Raw genomic sequence first — 16,713 nt, 5'->3', positions numbered from 1 at the left:
TGAGAATTGATTGTAGAATGAGCTCTTGGTTCATAGTAGTTGGAGGGGTTGGACAAGGCTGTAATCTTTCACGTATGTTGATCATACTATACATGGATCCCTTACTGAAAGGTATGGTAAAGAGGGATTCTGCTGGGTGGAATCGAATTAAGCAGCTTGCCCTTTACAAATAACGTGATGTCAATGGCAGACTGTGCTGAAAGCTTGCACTCTAATATCTTGGAACTTGAATGGTATGAAAATTAGTATTTCCAGCTGGAAACAAACCTGAGAGGATTGAATATGCTGTAGCAAATACAAAACTGGAACAGGCAGATCATTTCAAATACTTACTATGTGTATTCTCACAGGATGGTAATATAGTAGTTGGAATTGAATCAAGAACAATGATATTGCATTGAGCTTGCAGCTGTGATTAATAGTATTCTGTTGGAGAAAGTGAGTTCTAGAATGAAATTATCTTTACATTGCTCTCTTTTGTGACCAACTTTGCTGTGTGGGAGTGAAAGCTGGGTGGATTCTGGGTATCATATTCATAAGTTGGAGGTATCAGATTACTGAGCTCGATAGCTGCAGTCGCGTAAGTGTGGCCAGTATCCAGTATTCAGGAGACAGTAGGTTCGAACCGCACTGTTGGTAGCCCTGAAGATGGTTTTCCGTGGTTTCCCATTTTCACACCCGGCAAATGCTGGGGCTGTACCTTAATTAAGGCCATGGCCGCTTCCTTCTCACTCCTAGCCCTTTCCCGTCCCATCGTCGCTGTAAGACCTATCTGTGTCAGTGCGACGTGAAGCAAAAAAAAAAAAAAGGTATCAGATTTGAAGATACTGAGAATGATTGTTGGTACAAACAGGTGGGAACAATTGCAGGAAGGTGCTCAGAATGAGGAGATAAAAGCCGAGTTAGGAGTGAGCTTGATGTATGAAGCTGTGTATAAATCAGCTTCGGTGATAGGTCATGTGAGCGAATGGTGGAGGATAGGTTACCTAGAAGAATAATGGACTCTTGCCATTGAGAGTGAGAGAAGCAGAGGGAGACAAAGGCATTAGATTCACTGTTTGTAGAATTAAACGAGGCCACAGATCTTATTTCAAATAAAGAATTGCAGACGTGCATAATGAATTTTCAGAGGCTTGCAAAGTGAGCGCTAAAATACGTAAAACAGTATAATATGCATGTTTGTATGACTTGGTGTCATTGGTAGACTGTGCTGAAAGCCTGCAGTCTAATGGCCTGAAGAGGTGCAGTAAGTATTGCATGAAAATTAGAATCTCCAGTTGGAAAGAAACCTGAGAGGATTCTTAGTACATTTTAGAAGAAACTACAAAATTATAGTAATATACACTATATCAGTCTCGGAGAATTTGATTTACAATTGAGATTTTTGAAACTAGCACATTTATCGATAAAATAATTAATATATGCTGAAATTTATATGATAATGATATTTGTATCCTTGTCTTGAGGTGAAGCAGATCTTTTAACCACATACCAGCCCTCATGCCAATTTTAAATTCCTGGCAGTAGGTACTGGAAATTGAAACAAGGTTCCCAAGGAGATCAACTGATAACGCTACCTGTTAGACTATGGAGGTGCACATTATGATGATGATGATTGGGGACTGTCAGACACTAATGAATCTTCCATATAAACAACAAACGAGCGTTACAAAGCCTTAGGGATTAGCCTTTACAATATGAACACATGTTTTAGATGTGGATTAAGTATTCACTGTACATATTTTAAATCTCATCCATATGTCAACTTAAGCTGTAGTATTTTAACCTAATTACCATTGACCGATTTGCCAGTTGTTTCACCCTTTATTCATTCAGTGTTTTATGTTATCCTTGTTCCAATCAATTTGTCTTTGATGCTCCAAATGTGGATGAAACATGTCCTATTTTAATAAATACAGTATGTCATTTTGAAATTAATAAAATAATTTTTGTAAAGATGGAACTTTTCACTTAAGATTTATAACACTTATATAAGTGACAATATAGGCTTAATATGAAATTTTGTTGTTTGCAATAACAAATGTTAACTCAAGTCTGTGGCAAGATTTAAAAAATTGTGAAATTTGATAAAATACTGGTAACATCCAGTACAAAGTTGAAATTCTTCAGAATAATAGGCATTAATATTTAAATCAGTTACTGACAAAGTCCAGAAAGGCAGATTCATTTCAATGTATTTTCAATAAAATTAATAATATCAAGATTTTAATTGGACATATTATAAATAACAAACATTTTGAATTAATTATGTTTTAGCATCTTAATGCCATAAATTTTTTTCTCTACTACTTTCCCGAGAGTACTGAAAATGGTCTATTAGTTCTTTTTTTTTTTTTCCTTTGAGTCTTCGAGGTGTTATACTCTGATTCCTTTCAAATTTTTCGTGTGGATAGCTGAACTAATGTACATTCCAAAGGTGAAAACCACGTGTGTCCCGTTTAATATTCAATGCTGTTTACTTAACTTTGAAATGGGTGAAAATAACATTCAGAGACGTGCACATAGTAACCAGTGGTTGAAGTTAGATTGAGAGGTATGAGTCATAGTTGTACAGTTGAGTAATAGTTTGTCTGCAACTTCTGTACACACCTGTGTGTGCTGATTATCTATATTGTCAATATAGTGAGAATCAAGGAGGGTTGAAGTGTCTTCATTTTCAACATTGAATTGCTTGCCACTGGTATAGTTCATGATTAGACCTGTAACAGATTAAATATATGATTAAACCTCGCCCCAATTACTGAATTCAGATAGGCGGTTTGTACAATCTTCCAGAATATGTAGTATGACCTACACCATACATGTTGAAAGCTAATTTCATTTTAACAGTTGTGATAGGTATTTCCTTCCTGTCACTTTCAAGGAAGCAGTGTTGTAAGAAGAGAAGAACATTCCCTGAATTTAACACCTTCACTTCTTGGAATGCCATGTCTGTAAGGAATGATCACACACCGTTATGAATATACAGCTTCTAGTTTTACAGTATTGTACATTCATTCATGTTAGTGCAATATTACCTGCCACAGTGTGTTGCTTATTGATGAATGCTCTTCTTCCAATGAATCCCGAGCTACTAAACAACTGTCTGAATGTGACTCATCCCTCAACCTTCTCTATCCCTTACCTTGGCCGCTCACTACTCCATGGCATGGATCCGCACATATTTTTACAACTTTGAGCATTACTTAAAACAGCATCAAATATTAATTGGGACATAAGATTTTCTCTTGCAATGTACACTAGAATGGAATTGGAGTGTGACAGCTTTGCTGAGTGGTTCAGATGGTTAAGGCGCTGGCTTTCTGAGCCCAAGTTGGCAGGTTCAATCCTGGCTCAGTCTGATGATATTTGAAGATGCTCAAATACAGCCCCATGCCGCGTATATTTACCGGCATGCTAATTAATTCCTGCGGGACATATTCTGGCAGCTTAGCATCTCCATGAACAATAATAGTAGAGAGTAGGTTATGAAACCAATAACATTATTTTCAGAGTGTAACACCTTGAAGACTTCTCTTGTGAGTGACCTATTAAGGTTCTGGGACTGGGGATACACTGCTGTTGAATACAAGCAGACTTTAGCTCACGAAAGAATTATCTCATAGAAGTCTACCTTTTCAATACACTTTGTGATTTATTAAAAATCAAATCGATGTTACATGTTAAAACAACTGGACATATTTTGCCTATAGTATGATGGGCATCTTCAGCTGTATTGACCTTAACATTAAAATTAAAGTGGTAGACTAGACATTAGGCTGAACTTAAAATGCTATGTTAAATGGCTTATAACACTAAAAGAACTATTACAAGTCCACACATATTACATAAAATGAGCACACGAGTGCACTTGACATTTCTGTTGTCATTAAACTTCATAATGGGTGAAATCATTTTTTTGTTGGTAGTGTTTGACAGTTAATATTTGAAAGCACTCGGGTAAACTTGTACCTTCTTAGGATAAAAAATGCTCTGTTGATTAAGGTTGTAATTGTGGCAATTTAATATCATGAACTTCTGATGTCATGGTAGCTGGGCTTTGTACAGTATGCTTCATGAAGACAGAGCAGGGACTGAGAGTTAGTGTTAGGCTTACCCACTTGAGGTCCTCACTTTGCTGCTGACTGCCTAGGTGCTGCAGTGTGTTGCTCTGGCCGTGGCCAAGGCTACACGTCTAGTATTGTATCCGCTGTGTGAAGACTGGTAGGTTGGAGAAGGAGGGGGGGGGGGGGGGGGACAGAACTACGTTGAAGGGGGGAGGAGGCCTGTCGGTGGGCGAGGTTGATGAAATGACAGAGGGTTTATTTGTGATTTGAGAAGATATCTCTCCTAATTTTTGACAGTGAGTATTCACATACGGGAAACAGGCCATACTTATACTACCATAAAGCAGGATTGAACTATTTTAAAGGGATTAAAGAATGATAAGTTAATTAACAAGTACAAAAATATCTTTACATGTAACCAATCTCATGATTAGACCCGTATTGAATTTCCTATAATATGCTTATAATATTGTGATTTTTTATATCCCACCTTTTCAATACAATTGGTTTTATGTTGTTAGATCATAATGCTACAACACTGTTTTATAGGGACATGTTTCGCTTGAATTTCAAGCATCCTCATCCTATATAATCATCTCAAGGTTAAGACCCGTCGTATTTGATTAGTTTGGACAAATTTATGCTTAATTATAATTCTAACAATAAAGTAATAAAATATATAAACATAGGAATTTATGAACACATTAATAGTTTAACAATATGAATGACTATACTAAAATTGGAATAACCATTAATTCTAAAGATATTGACCTCCAAAACACAGTGTCTTCAAATGTTGAAAATTTGGCTAAAATTGTTTTCTCAAAGTTCTAGTTTATTAAAAACAATTGTAATTTGACTTCTATATTAAAATTTAAGTCGTAATTATAGTTAAAACTTATTGGTGTCTTAAGATTAAAATCTTGGATCCGTTTGGAATTCAGCTTCTTGTTTTAATTTTGAGGCCTGCTACTGTAATTTAATAGTTTTGGATAGTAAAATGTTGAATTAGTTAGTTTCATCGAACTAGTCTTGTTTTTACAATCAGATTTTCCGAATTTGTATTTGAGGTATTTAGTCAAAAGGGACGTCAATCCAAATTTTGAGTAGTAGATTTGTTTCTTTCATAATATTTGAATGATGGTGCGTCTGTAACAAAGGAAATTTACGTGAATAATGTTGTGTGTTATTGTGCTTTTACAGTGATCTGATGGTATGTATTCACTTACCCCTTTGACTGCTCCTACGAAACCTTGTAGACTTTGTTACATTACGGTGACTGTTATCTGTTATCACAATATTGTAAGCATATTATAGCAAATTCAATACGGGTCTAATCATGAGATTGGTTACATGTAATGTGATAGCCAACCAGGCAAAAACCAAGACAAACAGGTATATTAACCTCAAGGTTAAAGTAAGTAAGATTGCTAAAGATACATGGTTTTTGAAAGAATGTTTAAAGTGCCGTATAATACCTAAGTTTCTAAGGTCTACCCAAAGAAAGAACATATCAAGTTCAAAATCTCTTGACACCCAAAACAGAGTAAACAAAATATGGCTAAAAAATGAAATAAAGTTGCTTTATAGAAAGAAATCGTTACTAAACTTGCAACTTTACAAAGTACACTTAAGCACGTCCCAATTTACATCCCCATTAGAATGGATTTCAATTCAACAGTATACCAACGAAAAACTTCCCAGCATCTTAGACAGAAAGCAAAAAACTCTGAAAAACAAATTAGAACACCTAAAAGAAGCTCAAAAAAAGTCAACAACACACGTAAATAGAGAAAAAGACCCGATTTCTTTAATGAAAAACACCCCCGCGACAATTTATCAGACACCAACTTTTCTGAAAATGAAATGAACATACTTAATAAAGGAGCTAAATTCAGTTGGTCCAATCCGCAAAAAAACGGAAGATCTAACAACCACAATAGCGGAATCAGAAGTAAATATAGGGAAATTGCCGGTAGAAATACAAAATGATATTAAATTCGAAGTACAAAAGAAACTCCCAAGTTTAGTAAACTAAATGAAAACCAACTCGAACCAGAACCTCCTAAAACAAATAAAGGAATTAAAAACTAAAATAAGGGATAACAACGTTATCGTAACCAAGGCGGATAAAGGCGAAACAATAGTCCTAGTAAATAAAAGCAACTACATTAAAAAAACCGAAGAGTTCATTTCTAATGAATCTTACCCTATAGTAAATAAAGACCTGGTTTCTAGAATTCAACGAAATCTAAAAACAATCCTTAAAAATTCAACTTGTTTATTTACTGAACAAGAACAACAAAAAATGGTTAACATGAACCCGACAATATCTAAGGCAAAGGCACTATCCAAGATACACAAAAAAAAAAAAAAAACACCCATTCGACCAATCATAAACAGCAGGAATAGCCCAACATATAAAATGTCAAAATTTATACATCAGTCTCTTAAAAAACACAAGTTCTATAATACTTCCTCAATTAAAAATTCAATTGAATTTTGCGAAAAACTAAAGAATTTCAACTTACAACCCTACCATAGGATGAGCTCATTTGACATTACTAATATGTATTCAAACATCCCTATTAAAGAAACTGTGGAAATTATTAATACAAATCTCTGCAAACGTAGCAACCTAAGTAAGCTCGAAATAGACGAATTTATTAAACTACTTAAATTCGTATTAAATAATAACTATTTCACTTTTAACAACAAAATTTACCACCAGTCAAGTTTAGCGATGGGTGATCCCAGCTCAGGGATATTAGCAGATATTTATATGGGCAACATGGAACATAGAATAATTAAACCAAATATGGAAGGACTCTGCCTTTGGCTAAGATTTGTAGGCGATATGTTCGTAATAATAGATAACCGGAAAAATAATAGCGAAAAAATCTTAGACTTCTTAAATAATATTGACAATTACATAAAATTTACTAAAGACGAAAAAGAAAATTCATTAAATTTCCTGGACGTTACCATAACATGCTTAAATTCTAAATTAGATTTTCAAATATTCAGAAAGCAGACACACACTTCAATAACAATAAGAAATGATTCACTCCGCCCGAAATCCCACAAACAGGCAACCTTTTTTAGTATAGTCTACAGAGCTCACAAAATACCATTCTTATCACCCACGAATTTCACGAAGGAAATAAATTTTATAAAAGAACTAGCACTAGTCAATGGATACAAAATAGAAATGGTAAATCGAATCATCAATAAAGTAAAACTCAAATTAGCCACAAATTTCACACCGGAAAAGACTAAAAAATCAAATTATGCAACTTTTACTTACACCAATCCAACGATTCATCAAATAGCAAACCCACTGAAAAAACGGGATATGCAATTAGCCTTCAAAACACACAACACCAATAAAAACTTATTCTTTAATCATAACTTAGTAAACTCCAACAATAACAAATTTCAAGGCTCCGGAATATACAGGCTATCATGCGCACAGTGTAAATTTTCATATGTTGGCCAAACTGGCCGCAGCTTCCTTACTAGATACATGGAACACTTTAACGCCTTAAAACATAAGTATTCCGCAATGAGTAACCATATGAAAGAAACCGGCCATCAGTATACCTCAATAGACAAAGACCTCACAATAATCTAAAGGATTGAAAAGGGGAAGCTAATGACGGGAGTTTTAAAATATATATATATTTATTTGGACCGATATTTCAATAGGGAAAAAAAAAACCCAACTGAATGACGCGATCGATATAAAAAGTCCGTTAATAGAGCAATTGCCAATATTATTACAAACTTTCAAATCAGATAATAGTAAATTCTTTAAGATATTTAATCTGAAAACTCCCACCACAGAAACTACTTCGACAACTCATAAAGATTCCCCTCGATACAACATGCCAAGGCCCAACGCCCCGCCTACAGTCTCCTCCCCTACCACCACCCCGACAACAGATAAGGACTCCTCACCACATGATACGCCAATGTCTAACACCCCGCCTAATATTTCTTCCCTTAAATCCCCTACCCGTCCTCCACGATAGCTTTTCCATATGTATAACACAAGGAGTAGAACCACAACAGATAAGTCACCGTAATGTAACAAAGTCTACAAGGTTTCGTAGTAGCAGTCAAAGGGGTAAGTGAATACATACCATCAGATCACTGTAAAAGCACAGTAACACACAACATTATTCATGTAAATTTCCTTTGTTACAGACACACCATCATTCAAATATTATGAAAGAAACAAATCAACTCCTCAAGATTTTGGATTGACGTCCTGTTTGACTAAATACCTCATAAATACAAACTACTACCAACGGAAAATCTGATTGTAAAGCAAGACTAATTCGATGAAACTAACTAATTCAACATTTTATTGTCCAAAACTATTAAATTACAGTAGCAAGCCTCAAAATTAAAACAAGAAGCTGAATTCCAAACGGATCCAAGATTTTAATCTTAAGACACCAATAAGTTTTAACTATAATTACGACTCAAGTTTTAACATAGAAGTCAAATTACAATAAACTAGAACGTTGAGAAAACAATTTTAGCCAAATTTTCAACATTTGAAGACACTGTGTTTTGGAGGTCAGTATCTTTAGAATTAATGGATATTCCAATTTTAGTATAGTCATTCATATTGTTAAATTATTAATGTGTTCATAAATTCCTATGTTTATATATTTTATTACTTTATTTATTTATTTACATATTTTACGCCCACATTGGAGCACTGAAATCAATACATTTGAGTTAATTTCTTCTTCTTCTTCTCCCAGAACTTTTTCATCCTCTCCGACCTGGAAGCCCTTTGTGTGTCCGATATAGTATATTGTTTCCGTTCAACTGCCTTTATTGTTAGAATTATAATTAAGCACAAATTTGTCAAAACTAATCAAATACGACGGGTCTTAACCTTGAGATGATTATATAGGCTGAGGATGCTTGAAATTCAAGCGAAACATGTCACTATAAAACAGTGTTGTAGCATTATGATCTAACAACATAAAACCAATTGTATTGAAAAGGTGGGATATAAAAAATCACAATATTGTAAGCATATTATTACAAAAATATCTATATTTACATCGTTCACCTTAACAAGAGAGTCTGCAACTTGAACAGTGTCACTGAATTATGTAGCCCCATTTATGGCCTGCTTCCACATTTTCTGAATCAATTAAAATTAGGAGAGATTTCTTCTCAAATCACAGATAACCCCTGGCTGTCATCAACCTCGCCCACTGACAGGCCGCCTTCCTCTACCACCATAGTTCCCTCCCTCCCTCCTCCCTCTCCTTCTCCAGCCTACCCATCTTCAAACAGCAGATACAATACTAGACGCGCAGCCTTGGCCACGGCCAGAGCAACACACTGCAGCACCTAGGCAAAGTGAGGACCTCAAATGGGTAAGTCTAACACCAATTCTCAGTCCTCCTTCATATCCCCCCCTCCCCCAACTTATATTGGGCCAGAGTTTATAACTAAAGTATTTTCTTTTTTTCATTTCAGACGATTCTCCCACAGTGATGGGACTTTCTTTTGCATTAAAACCTATCTAGCCACGGGAAGAACTTTCTCTTGAAGCCCCCTCTTCTATTCTAGCCACATAGGGCTGCTCTGTCTTCATGATGCATACAAACAAAGCCCAGCTGCCATGACATTACAAGTTCATGATCTTAAATTGCCACACTCACAACCGTAATTAACAATAGCATTTTTTATCGTAAGAAGATACAAATTTACCTGAGTGCTTTCAAATATTAACTGTCAAACACGACCAACAAAAACGTTATTTCACCCACTAATGATTCAACACAAATGTCGAGTGCACTCGTGCTCATTCTATATAATATACATGTTCTCGTAATAGTTCTTTTAATGTTAAGGACAATACAGCTGAAGATGCCTATCATACTATAAGTGAAACATTTCCTGTTATTTTAACATCTAACAGATTTGATTTTTAATAAATCACGAAGTGTACTGAAAAGGTGGACTTCTATAAGTAATTCTTTCATGAGCTTATACATAGTTCAATACAGATCCCAATATGAAATTTATAACTTGCAACAAGTAGACTTCTCAAACTTAAAGGGAATTGTCATATCCTTCATGTTGGAATCTACCTTGAATCTTTGATGCATAACTCATGCTCCAAGAAGGCCACATGCAGAAGATAGGCTACCTATTTACATTGAAAGGCATTGAAATAAACCCCCGAATTATGCATGTAAGCAGTAGGAAAATGATACTAATTGCCACAGGATGGATTGTAGAGCCCTCACTGTGTGCAAGTTAGCAGTGGAGCGGCAGGAAGTGAAAACTATTTGTATGTGCTCCATGCTGTTCAGTTAAGCAGGGATGTCCAGCTGTACTCTATTACTGTCTAGCCATGTAGGATTCCAACTTTGAGTCTGGGACCTTTGCGGTGGAAAAAGCAGCTAATTTTTTGTGTGTTGTCTTCTCGTAGCACATTTGTTCTGTCACCAAAGCTTTTAGATAGGTTTCGGCATGAAGACTGTAACACTTCTATTTCTCGGTCCTCCTCGTGCTCTGGTGTCAGGGACTACCCATTCTACCAAAGTTTTATAAAGCATTAGAGTTGAAAGCATAATGGTAATATAATTGAGGCTCTACCAAAGCCCATGCTTTCAGCAAGATCTGTCCTGAAAATGCTAAACACACAAGAATACATCTATGTTATCCAGTTACCTAGACAGACTTTATACACACAATCGTTATTGCAGTGCTGTAATATAAGCATTATTGAAAAACTGAATACCATCATTATAGAGAATGCAGTACAATACCTCAATCTGGTGATAAAACATTTGTTTTCTACTCTCTTTTTTTTTTTTTTTTTTTTTTTTTTTTTTGTTTCACTTGGAAAATCCTGTTAGATAAATTGATTTATATTATGTGAAACATATTTTCTGAATTTGATTACCAAACTCCACTCGTACTCTGATTTCTTCCCCTCTCTCACCTTTTAGTATCTTAGTCATTATTTTTAGTATAGAATGTTGGGATACTATCCGTATCACATTCAGTTTTGTGGGTAAGTAATGAATGTAGATATATAGAACAAATCTGTAAAAATAATTCCCTGTATGGATTGAGCTATCAGCCTATGACGAGAATATGCATTCTGTATATACTGTTATTCATAACATGAAGTCTTTGGAAATATTTGAAACTTGATCTACCGGAAATTTAAACTGGCAGACATAATAATCTTCATTTTTTAATAATAATAATAGTTAATTTTTTTTAAAATTTTTTTTTTGCGTCCCACCAAGTACTTTTGACGTTTTTCGGAGGTGCCAGAATTTAGTCCCGCAGAAGTTCTTTTATGTGCCAGTAAAATGAGGCTGATGTATTTGAACACCTTCAAATACCACCGGACTGAGCCAGGATCGAACTTGCCAAGTTGAAGTCAGAAGGCCAGCGCCTCAACTGTCTGAGCCACTCAGCCCGGTTCTCTTTTCTTTTAATGTGATCATTTTGCTAGCTAGAAAGTAGTTATAAGTATACAAAGTAAAATTAATAATATTAATCATAATAATAAAAATAATAATGTTGGTTCAAGCCTCATTGTCGGCAACTCTGCAGATAGTTTTCCGTGGTTTCCCATTTTCACACCAGGTAAATGCTGGGGCTGTACCTTAAGGCCACGGCCACTTCCTTCCCATTCCTAGGCCTTTCCTATCCCATTGTCGCCAGAACATCATCTGTGTTATGCGACGTAAAACCAACATACATACACATACATTATCATTATAGACTGTTATGCCTTTCAGCGTTCAGTCTGCTAGCCTCTGTGAATTTACTAAACGTCGCCACAATCCTCGATTTGCAACTAGTGTTGTGGCCTCATTTAGTTCTATACCTCTTATCTTTAAATCGTTAGAAACCGAGTCTAACCATCGTCGTCTTGGGCTCCCTCTACTTCTCTTACCCTCCATGGCAGAGTTCATTATTCTCCTAGGTAACTTATCCTCCTCTATTCGCCTCACATGACCCCACCACCGAAGCCGGTTTATGCGTACAGCTTCATCCATCGAGTTCATTCCTAAATTAGCCTTTATCTCCTCATTCTGAGTACCCTCCTGCCATTGTTCCTGCCTGTTTTTACCAGCAATCATTCTTGCTACTTTCATGTCTGTTACTAACTTATGAATAAGATATCCTGAGTCCACCCAGCGTTTGCTCCCGTAAAGCAAATTTGGTCTGAAAACAGACCGATGTAAAGATAGTTTCGTCTGAGAGCTGACTTCCTTCTTACAGAATACTACTGATCTCAACTCCGAGCTCACTGCATTAGCTTTACTACACCTTGATTCAATCTCACTTACTATATTACCACCCTGGGAGAACACACAACCTAAATACTTGAAATTATTGACCTGTTCTAGCTTTGTATCACCAATTTGACATTCGATTCTGTTGAATTTCTTACCTACTGACATCAGTTTACTCTTCGAGAGGCTAATTTTCATACCATACTCATTGCACCTATTTTAAAGTTCCAAAATATTAGACTGCAGGCTTTCGGCACAGTCTGCCATTAAGACCAAGTCGTCAGCATAGGCCAAACTGCTTACTACCTTTCCATCTAACTGAATCCCTCCCTGCCATTTTATACCCTTCAGCATGATCCATGTAAACTACGAACAGCAAAGGTGAAAGATTACAGCCTTGTCTAACCCCTGTAAGTACCCTGAACCAAGAACTTATTCTACCATCAATTCTCACTGAAGCCCAATTGTCAACATAAATGCCTTTGATTGCTTTTAATAATCTACCCTTAATTCCATAGTCCCCCAGTATAGTGAACATCTTTTCCGTCGGTACCCTGTCATATGCTTTGTCTAGATCTACGAAACATAAACACAACTGCCTATTGTGCAACCAGTTGTCTTGTACTTAAGATCAGGTCTACAGTTGATCTTTCCCTTCGAAAACCATGCTGTTCCTCTTCTACACTATTTTCCTCAGTTTACATTCAAGGACTCTTTCCTAAATCTTTGCTGCAGGATGGATCGAAGTAACTTCCTACAACACTTGTCACCTTCGTTAATGAAGATTGGGAGAATTTCTCCTTTTTCCACTCTTTAGAAACCCTTTTTTTCCTTCCACGCAGCTTTTATCGATCAACAGATCTTGCAGCATTAAACTTTTATGGACGTATGTCGATATGATAGGCAAGCGAAATGCAAAGTGAGGGTGAATACCTACAATATGCGCACAAGCTTTCAATGAAGCATGTTCTTGTGACTGGAACGGAGAGGCATATTGTACTGAAAGCCGCTGAGCTGTTATCTCTACCTGTGGGTAAAACAAAATGCCATAACTCCCTCTTATAAGTGTTAATAGAGGATAGTTGCCTCGTTGTACTTGCTTTTAAAACAATAATTACCACTACCACCACCACCACTTACTACCATCATAATATTTATGAGCATTTATTAGGTGTCTTTAAATATTGATCCTTTTATCTCATTTTCTGACAGGGTTTTTTCCGTATCACAGTTCTATACGGTCTAAGCCTGTCAAAGTCTCTTAATTGATCTCTGGTATGGTGGAAGAAGTAATTTGTTCCTACTGATATACCATCAGCCAATACACATGCATAAGTAATTACTTGTATATAAAAACATACCAGGTGTTTACAATACTATTTAACACAAACAATCCCCCAAAACAACGTTAAAAATCATACCCGTGTGATTGGTCATGTTTCTTTAATTTTTAGTGAATAGTTTCAGATTGAAGGAAGCACTGGTTAGATGTGCAGAAAAGGTATGTGGGAGAACATCATGACATGTGAAGGACGGAGACACACTGGTGGAATGATAGGGTAAAGATTAAAATGAACGAAAAGAAAATGGCCTGAAAAGCATGGAAAACACCTAAGACTGAAGAAAGTAGAAGAAAATATGTTGAGGCAAAGAATTTGACCAAGAAAGTAGTGGAGGAAGAAACGAGGATAAGCTGGGCCTTATTCGTACAGAAATTGAGAGATGATATGCAGGGCAGCAAGAAATTACTGAATGGTATTTTAAGAAATAAAAAGAGAGATCAAGTAAACACCAAATTTGTGAAGGATGAAGGTGGCATAATATTAACAAAGCCAGAAGAAATAATAAATAGATGGAGAGAATATTTTCAGAAGTTGCTGGACGTGAAAACTAATGACTGTCATTCAATGGTCGACCAGGAAAGGCAATTAGTTGATGAAGAAATGGATAAAGAAATTACAATGAATGAAATTTAAATGGCAGTAAGAAAGATGAAGAATGGAAAAACTGCTGGAATAAATAGAATTTCAGTGGGGATGATAAATGTAGCTGGAGCTGTAGGCCTGCAGTGGACATATCAAGTTCTCAGGACTGTCTGGAAGAATGAATCCCTAAGAATTGGGAAAAAGGAATAATCATCCTAATTTTCAAGAAAGGCGATAAAGTATTGAAGAACTACAGGGGAATTACTCTGATATCCCATGTTGCTGAGATAATGGAGAGGATATTGGTAAGTAGAATACGGTTGAGGGTTGAAAATCGGATACAAGAAAATCAGTTTGGTTTCAGAAGTGGAAGGTCAACAATAGAGACCATTTTCCTTATGAGACAACTAATGGAAAAGCAATGGGAGTATGGGAATGATATGGTGATGACATTCATTGACATTGAAAACGCATATGACAGCCTCCCCAGGACTAAAGTTTGGGACAGTCTGGTGCAAAAAGGAATAGGACAGGGATGAATAAAAATGATCATGGCAGTGTACAAGGAATGTTGTAGTTGCGTGCAAACACAAATTGCAGGACAAATTGGTTCAAAATCACTAGTGGGCTCAGACAGGGAGGTGTTCTGTCGCCAATCCTGTTTACATTAGTAATGGGTGACATCATGAGAACAGCAAAAGCAACATATGGAGGAAGGGAAAATAACATGTTATTTGCAGATGATATTGTGATTTGGGGAGAAGAGGACATAAAGGTTCAAGAGCAGTTGGATGTGTGAATGGGAAGATCAAAGAATGTGGATTGAAAATAATTGTATAAAAGAGTAAAAGTCTTGTTATGACTAGACGGGAGAAAGAAGGGAAAGGTCAGATTAGACTTGCAGACAAGCCCGTGAAGTAGTGGAGACTTTCAAATACGTGGGGAGTGAATTAATGGAGAATGCTTTACTGTATGCTGAGTTTAGTAAAAGGATTCAAGCTGGAAGCTGTTTCTATCATGGTGTAAGAAACATGCTATGGGACAAAGATGTTTCATTGGAAGCAAAGGAAACTATGTACAAGATGTATTATGTACCCATAACAACTTACGGAGCAGAAACTTGGACATTGGCAAAGAAGGATGACAGTCGAATACAGGCAGCCGAGATGAAGTTCTTGAGGAGTGATACAGAGAGTAAAAAAGACAAAATAAGGAATGAGAAAATCTGGGAAGAAATTGGAATGGAAAAAATGAATGCTAGAATAGAGAAGGTCCGACTAAGATGGTTTGGGCACATAAAGCGAATGAGTGATGAAAGAATGCCAAAAAAGGTGATGGAAATGCAAATGCAATGAAGGAGAGGCCATGGACGTCCGTGATTGAGATGGAAGAACACAATCCAATGCAGTATTATAGAAAGAAACCTGGACTGGGACACAGTGTTGGATGAGTGGTGGAAAGACCGAAGAAAGTGGAGAGGAACCATATTTTCCCCTATCCGGCTACAGCTGTATAAAGGGAAATGATGATGATGATGACGAGTTTCGGAAATAAAACTACATATAAAAACATTTCCAGAATCACTGGACAGATAGAAAATACAAAAACCAATCCATAAATACTTTATTTGCAAGGCGAAAGATTATTTAGTACTGAGAAAACTATGTAAATAGTTTGTGTTAAGTGCAATATTATTATATTAGTTGTAATAATCTGAAAAATACTGAAATAAATTAAAAACTTGATTAGGTATATGCCCAGATAAAACAACTGACAAATATATTTGGGAAAACCTGAAAATATGAAGCATGTGGTTAAATAAACACAAACAAATCATTAACAGAAAAGCACGGTTACAATGGGTCATGCGCTGTGCCTGCCCACGGCCTTTGGCAACCAGCTGACATCACCAGCCAAAGTGATATTGCGCATGACCCCTACCTTCTAGTCTAGTAACCGTGGTTGTGCCTGTGTTTCATTTTACATATTTTTACTTATGTGAAGAATGCAACATTTTTGTACATATCTAGACAATTATTCAATTTTGAAAAAAAAATGTGTTGGCTCACTTAATTTTCAGACTATTGTAAAATAATTAAATTAATGAGTTTCCTCTCATATAGAATATATTTCAATTGCTAACATTGGTTTAAGAGAATTAGTTAATTTAAAATAGGTATTTCTAACCTTTGGGTGTGAAATACAGTAGGTCCGAGTGTCTTGATTCCATTAAACAGCACTAATATTTTCTCAGATTCTGAGATGACAAGGTTAATTTTATTAATCATTTAACCTTGTTACAAATTGAAAGCAGGCTATTAGTGCGAGGCTCGGGTAGGGTGTCAGGTAAGTATAAATACCATTATGTGTAAGATACAAAAGTATTTTGCTTGGAAATCTTAAGGCACAGGGGAAAGC

At 36.0% G+C, this 16,713-nt stretch overlaps 1 protein-coding gene across 1 annotated transcript in view; it reads left to right on the top strand.

The window, feature by feature from the left end:
- Tps1 (Trehalose-6-phosphate synthase 1) overlaps positions 1-16,713 on the top strand; it is a 223,393-nt gene that overhangs the window by 88,131 nt on the left and 118,549 nt on the right. The window lies entirely within an intron of this gene.

Source organism: Anabrus simplex, chromosome 9, assembly GCF_040414725.1.
Source record: "Anabrus simplex isolate iqAnaSimp1 chromosome 9, ASM4041472v1, whole genome shotgun sequence".
NCBI classification, from domain to species: Eukaryota; Metazoa; Arthropoda; class Insecta; order Orthoptera; family Tettigoniidae; genus Anabrus; species Anabrus simplex.
Note: the sequence above shows the minus strand (reverse complement) of the source record. Positions and strands in the feature narration are given on the sequence as shown.